We start from the raw sequence: 7621 nt of genomic DNA on the forward strand, positions 1-7621 counted from the left end.
TGCTCTGTTTTGTTCCCATGTCATAGTCTTTACTCTGTTGTATAGTAAGTCGTATCTTCCCTTCCTGTCCAGTTCTTCAATTTCATCACATGCCTCTTTTAGCCATTGTTTCCTAGCCTGCTCTGTTTCTCTTCGCAGTTCATCATTTAACCTTCGGTATATCTTCCTTGCATCTTCAGTGTTCTTGTTTCTCAATTTTCTTCTCTCCTCCATCTTGGAAATCATTTCTTGTGTGACCCATGTTTTTTTGACCTTTTCCCTTTTACATATCCTATATTTTGCTGTCCTGCTTTAATGATTCCTTCTTTCAGCATATTCCAGTACTCGTTGGCATTATCAAGTGCTTCTTTGTCTCGTAATGTGTTTAGAAAGTCCCGAGACAGCATTTCTTTAATTTGTCCTTTGTTGGATCTTATCTTCTCTAAATCCCACTTCTTCACCATGGTCGCCTTCTTCAGTTTTTTCATTCTTATTTCTATTTCTGCTTTAAGTAAGTTGTGGTCGCTATCAATATCTGCACCTGGTAATGTGCAAAGGATAGAACTGCCGAAGGTAACACATAGATTTGTGGAAGATACTACTAGTACCTGTAGTGGAATTTCGAAGGAAACCTTTAGTGACTTACGAGATATGTTAGAAGGAAACTCTAAGATATTAAAGTTGTCAACCAATATGACTCCAGCTGCGTCTCACTATATTGTGGCTGTTGGTGGCAGAAATGCTACGGCCTCAATCTGCGGCAGCGTCTCCGACCTTAACTGTATACGTCATTGAAGTCGAAGAGCTGCGGGGCAGCACGGCGAGCCGACAAGGGCAAGTCTCTGACGAAGTGTCTTACTGAAGTCTCTGATGAAATCTGACTTACAACGCGACGGCGTTCGTCAAGGAAACCTCGCTTTACCGCGTTTTTCGTTACGAGCTAGCCCTGGTTGACTGGATTTTATTTCTTGCGAGCTCTCACCACTAAAAATGCGTCTCTGAGAGTACAGGTCCCCTTATCAGGAATGTATTTAGCTTTGTTAACCAGAGAATTTTTTCCTATCAGTTTCCTTGTAAAATGTCGTCCCTCGCTCTTTCATCAGCCAATAACGGAGCTTCTTTTCAGCACTGCGCTCGCAGTGTCTCTGTGAAAAAGTTCCTGTGAACCAATACCCGTGCTCCTTACATTCTTAAACAGTTTTTCTATACGATCTGCGCACTGAGTGGCATGTCACTGGTTCAAAGACTCGGAGCTTCTTTTCATCTGTCCAGCAATATCCCAAAAGTCGTTTCTACACTCACACTCATAAATTAAGGATAATGCTTATACATGGTGAAACAACGCTCTGTTGGGCGGTTTGCAGGTTTACATCACCTCGGGGTATGACCATGCTGTGCATTTGACCTGCGGTCGTCGCAGCAGTCCACATACGCAGAGGTGTATTGGTGCATATTATAGTACGGTGCAGCGAGTAAGTGTGCAGACGTTTTCAGACGTGCTAATGGTGACTGCGTGTTGAAAATGGCTCAGATAACACATATTGATGACGTTATGAGGGGTGGAATACTAAGGCGACTGGAGGGTGGTCAAACACAGCAGGTCGTAGAACGGGTCTTCCGTCTGCCACAAAGTGTGATCTCAAGATTATGGCAACGATTCCAGCAGACAGGAAACGTGTCCAGGCGCTACAGTACGGGACGTCCACAGTGTACAACACCACAAGAAGACCGATATCTCACCATCAGTGCCCGCAGACGGTCACGGAGTACTGCAGGTAGCCTTGTTCGTGACCTTACTGCAGCCACTGGAACAGTTGTCTCCAGACACACAGCCTACAGACGACTAAAAAGACATGGTTTGAAACTTCCTGGCAGATTAAAACTGTGTGCCGGACCGAGAATCGAACTCGGGACCTTTGCCTTTCCCGGGCAAGTGCTCTACCAACTGAGCTACCCAACCACGACTCACGCCCCGTCCTCACAGCTTTACTTCTGCCAGTACCTCGTCTCCTACCTTCCAAATTTACAGAAGCTCTCCTGCGAACCTTGCAGAACTAGCACTCCTGAAAGAAAGGATATTGCGGAGACATGGCTTAGCCACAGCCTGGGGAATGTTTCCAGAATGAGATTTTCATTCTGCAGCAGAGTGTGCGCTGATATGAAACTTCCTGGCAGATTAAAACTGTGTGCCGGATCGAGACTCGAACTAGGGACCTTTGCCTTTCGCGGGCAAGTACTCTACCAACTGCTCCAGACATAGGTTATTCGCCCGGAGACCTGAAAGGTTCATTCCACTGACCCACTGACCCCTGGTCACAGGAGAGTTCGTAAAGCCTGGTGTCAAGATCGCAGTACATGGTCATTGGAACAGTGGTCCCAGGTTATGTTCACGGAAGAGTCCAGTTAAAGTCCGAACAGTGATTTTCGCCGGGTTTTCATCTGGCTTGAAGCAGGAACCAGATAATAACCCCTTAATGTCCAGTCATGGACAGTGCGGCTGTTCCCGGCGAAGATTCGAGTCCTCCCTCAGGCATGAGTACGTGTGTTTGTCCCTCGGATAATTTAGGTTAATTAGTGTGTAAGCTTAGAGACTCATGACCTTAGCAGTTAAGTCCCATAAGATTTCACACACCTTAATGTCCTTGAAAGGAACCTCTATGTAGGTCGTGGTTTGATGGTGTGGGGTGGGATTAGGATTAATGCACGTACACCGCTGCATGTCTTTGACAGAGGAACTGTAACAGGTCAGGTGTATCGGGACGTCATTTTGCACCAGTATGTTCGCCTTTTCAGGGGTGCAGTGGGTCCCACCTTCCTCCTGATGGATGATAACGCACGGCGGCACCAAGCTGCCATCATGGAAGAATACCTTGAAACACAAGATATCATGCTAATGGAATAGCCTGCCTGTTCTCCAGACCTATACCTCATCGAGCACGTCTGGGAAGCTCTCGGCCTACGTATCACTCCACGTCTTCACACCGCTAGGACACTTCAGGAGCTCCGACTGGCACTGGTGCAAGAATGAGAGGCTACACGCCAGCATCTGCTCGACCACCTGATCCACAGTATATCAACCCGTTGTGCGGCCTGTGTACGTTTGCATGGTGATCATATCCCATATTGTTGTTGGGGTACATGAGCAGGAAACAGTGGCGTTTTGTAGCATATGTGTTTTGGGTCGGTTTCCTCAACTTATCACCAATACCGTGAACATACAGATCTGTGTCGTGTGTGTTCCCTATGTGCCTGTGATATTAGCGCCAGTTTTGTGTAGTGCCACTTTGTGTAGCACCACATTCTGCAATTATCCTTAATTTATGAACATGAGTGTACATTCAGCAGATAATATTGCCTTCAGCTAAGGTTCCTTCTCACTCCATCTCACAAAACGCTTTCTCAAGCGGTGGCTCCAGGAACATCTTTCTGTTGCACCATCCTCACAGCGACAATGCATGGTGCTAGAGATGGCCCTGCCAGCCCTTGACCACAGTGTGACCACCAACCTTCGTCGGACTTTCTCCGGAGGAACGTAACGGGCCATCTGGTCGCCCTGGCGTTTAAATGACTGGACGTGTAGACCAATTTGCTTCCAAAGCATTTTCCTACTCACCGAAAGCATGCAAATCCAATTTTACACAACGGCTAGTAATAATCAACCGTACATTTAAGATCTATTGGATGCACAAGTCGGGGCGGTCTCTAAACTGAATGTGATGAACTTACGTATGTTGTGGGACCGTTCCGAAAAACAGTCCCCTAACAGCTTTCATATTAGGTGAGTGATCGAGAGCAGAAAACTTCTGTACCTCCGTTAAGATGGAAAGGTCACAAAAAAAAAGAAAACTAGAGCGCCACCATCACTTTAGTCCCTGAAGTTAAATAATTATATCAAATCTCAATTTCGTCCAGATTTTGCTTGTCGCTTCCCACTAATATTCCCTAGTTTAAATAGTCACTCGACACAATTATTTCAAAGTGCAAAGGCAGTTCTGTACATAGCTTGCGATAATGGTCCCGTAATTAATAACCTCTTCAATCTACTCGGCTGGTTCTGGACAGTTTCGTCGGGCAGTACTTGCAGTAAGACCAAGTCAGCTATTTGTTCCAGAAGAGCGACTAGCGCATTTTAAAAATATTCTAGACACTGAGATCATGCCTCGCTCAATGCAAGCTTCTGCTACTTCCAACAATGACCATAAAACCACGATTCAGTTACCTTAGAACGTGCACATAATCCAGAAAATCTAGCAATAACTCAGGTGCCACCTAAATCAACTACGCAACTCACTTTCCACTGAGAGCCAACATGATCAATAACCATAGTTAAGGGAACCGCTTGGATCAAAATCCGATTTTAACCACTTCATGAGTCAATCTCCAATAACAATTACTTGATCAGAATACCTATTTATATACACATTCAGCAACACCCTAAACAAAGGTATTTAATACCGATTTTCATTCAACAAGCCCCTAGATCCCCGTATTAATACCTCCATCAGCAAACTCTGGAACCTAAACTACCGAAAGACAGCGGTAGTTACCTAGCGTAATCGCAAGATTTGTAGGTATAAGTTTTCAGTCTCTCCGTAGGAGATATACCACAAGGCCAGCCACACCGCCAGTTTATTCCCGAATTTTTTCTCGATCCCCGACGATAAATTCCTTACATAGTGTGACTAGTAAGCTCAGTTCGCTCAACAGCCGTGAATCATAACCAGACGGTAACTGTGGTTCACCGTTAGCTTCCCATAATACCATGCTAAAAAACGAAAAAACGTACAGCGCTATTCGCGCTTTCGACAATAGCTTCTTTATTAGTATCTGTCATCGACGCAACCTCACGTTGCCAATACTTGTTGGCCATTCCACAGGTCATTTAACCCATTCGCTATTAAAGAAATTGCTCCTTTAAGTATGGTTAATTGGCTGGCTCTGAGCACTATGGGACTTAACAGCTGTGGTCATCAGTCCCCTAGAACTTAGAACTACTTAAACCTAACTAACCTAAGGACATCACACACATCCATGCCCGAGGCAGGATTCGAACCTGCGACCGTAGCAGTCGCACGGTTCCGGACTGCGCGCCTAGAACCACGAGACCACCGCGGCCGGCATGGTTAATTGAGTTATGTGTACAGAAAAGGAACTGGAAATGGAAGATGTCGAAATCAAAAACTGAATGTTGTACCAGATTCCTGATTTTCAAGGTACACTAGTGAAATCGTCGTACGGCAAAATCCCCACTTCATCGCTACCTTGGAGATGCTGTGTCCCATCGCTCGTGCGACGACTGTAACACCACGTTCAAACTCACTTAAATCCTGATATTATGCCATTGCAGCAACAGTAACCGATGTAACTACTGCGTCAGACACTTGTTGTCTTATATAGACGTTGCCTGTTTACGTATCTCTGTATTTGAATATACATGCCTATACTAGTTTGTCTGGCGCTTCAGTGTAGTTGAGTATTCCTTCCTGACTTCAGTATGGGAAGTGATTTCTACTGATATTAGTCAGTTACCCGTAGCCTTTCTTTTGTTGATGGTTCATCTTAAAACATATTTTCCTGCCACTATGCATTCCGTTCAACAGATCTTCCACGAACGTCACATTCAAGGCATGAAGCTTTTATTTCATCTCATTGAGCATTAATTCCATTTCCGAACTGGTCCTTGCTATCCTTTACTGCTTGCGCAAGTACAGGCTCAATGACATGGGGTCAATCCAGTCTCACTCCCTTGTCAGCTATTACACCCATGTCCTTGGACGATTAGAACTGTAGTCTAATTTCTGGAAAAACTGTAGATAACCTTTCGCTCTCTATATTTTACTCAGCATTTGAAAGAATTTATTCAAGTCAACATTGTCAAAAGAGTTTCCGGTCAATATTTTTCTAAATGTTTCTACGAATGTGGGGCTGGCTTTCTCCAGCTTAGCGTCCCACAAGGGGACCTCGCGGACTTCTCTGCCCTTTCGAGTTTTCTTCATACTTTCAGGATTTGAAAGTGCTCGGACATCAGTTTGCTAAATCAGTACGACGTACTTCTAAGGATTCTCGGAAAATTCGGCTCTGAAGATCAGAAGATTCTGGAGCGCTGTCAAACGAATTTGTCGGTCGTGGCATAATCGGATTGTAAGTTATGGTTCAAATCTCTCTACTAACATAATTTTTATAGTTGTCTTTTTATTAACAAGTAGCTATACCCGGTCATGCTTTGTTGTGGCTCAGTCTGGTTAAATAAAAAGAAAGAGAAGAGAAAGCACACGTTTCTAACATGTATGGGGATTGGAAATATCTCTTAATCTCTCATTCTCCCCTGTCTCCGCCCATCTCCCCCTACGCTTTCTTTGTCCATCTCCTCTCCTTCCTCTTCTCTCTGTCCATCATCTCCTCCTTATCTCTCTTCATCTCTTTCTGCCCCCTCTCTCTCGCCTCTCTCTGTCCATCACTTCCTCCCCCTTTCTCTATCCATCATCTCCTCCCCCCTTTCCATTTCCTCCTGGCCTTTCTCTCTGTCTATCTCCTCTTTTCCGTTTTCTATATCCGTTTACTCCTACCCCTCCGTACATCTCCTCTTTCTCCCTCTCTCTGAACTTGATCCTTGTTTATTGTTATTGCAAATTCAAATTCTGTATGTATTCTAATCATAAACCGATAAGCCACAAATACAACTTTCCTGTTTGCTAACAACGTTTCACTATTGTATTTTTATAAAGTTTCCCTGTTATTAAATTTATGTATTACATATACTTAATAAACAGCTAAAGAAGACAGGCACGTATACCAATGGGAACGTTTATGTCAAAATTTGAAAGCAATCGGTCAGTAACCTTAGTAGATTAATTATTTTGAATAAACCAACATTTACATTTTTATAATGTTTCCCGTTTTATTACCTGCATATTACATAAACATTAGATGGCGTTCCAGTAGGTATATAAAAACACTTGAGTATCCGAATGCAAAGTTGTGTCAAAACTTCAAAGTAATCCATGAAGAACTTTCGGAGATTTGAGATTTTGAACAAACGAACACCTACGATTGTATTTATATGGAAAATGTAGATGTTCCTCATCGCTAATCTCCGGAAGTTCTTATATCATTAGTTTGTAATTTTGGCACAACATTCCACTAGTATACTCGCGTGTTTTTATTTATCTGTTTTTAAATACATTTAATACATAAATTAATATAAATTTAATAATAGGGAAACGTCGTTACGAACAATCTGAAAAAGTTATATATGCATGTATTATGCATCATATATTAACCAATTAGGTACCTGAAAACATGCCCCTATCAGAATTCAACATTGTGTCAAAATTCAAAGGCAATCGGTCAAGAATTTTCGGAGGATAGCGATTTTGAACAGACTAACATTTACATTTTTATAACATATCCCCTTTTATTAAATATATACCAGATGGCGTTCCAGTAAGTATATAAAACGCGTGAGTATTCGAATGCAAGGTTGTGTCAAAATTTCAAAGCAATCCATAAAGAACTTTTGAAGATTTGAGATTTTGAACAAACGAACATCTACGTTTGTACTTATATAGAAACTAATCGCATATATTGGTAAGTTTTTGAACCAATGCTTTGAAATTTTAGCTGCAGAATGAAAGGAAAGCCT

The 7621-nt window shown here is 42.9% G+C and overlaps 1 non-coding gene across 1 annotated transcript; it reads right to left on the minus strand.

Moving 5' to 3' along the window:
- Positions 1–1864: 1864 nt before the first annotated feature.
- On the minus strand, positions 1865–1939 carry Trnas-gga (transfer RNA serine (anticodon GGA)). The gene has a single exon. It is a non-coding gene; the product is annotated as a tRNA-Ser (tRNA).
- Positions 1940–7621: the final 5682 nt, after the last annotated feature.

The sequence above is a fragment of the Schistocerca cancellata genome, chromosome 1, assembly GCF_023864275.1.
Source record: "Schistocerca cancellata isolate TAMUIC-IGC-003103 chromosome 1, iqSchCanc2.1, whole genome shotgun sequence".
NCBI lineage: Eukaryota > Metazoa > Arthropoda > Insecta > Orthoptera > Acrididae > Schistocerca > Schistocerca cancellata.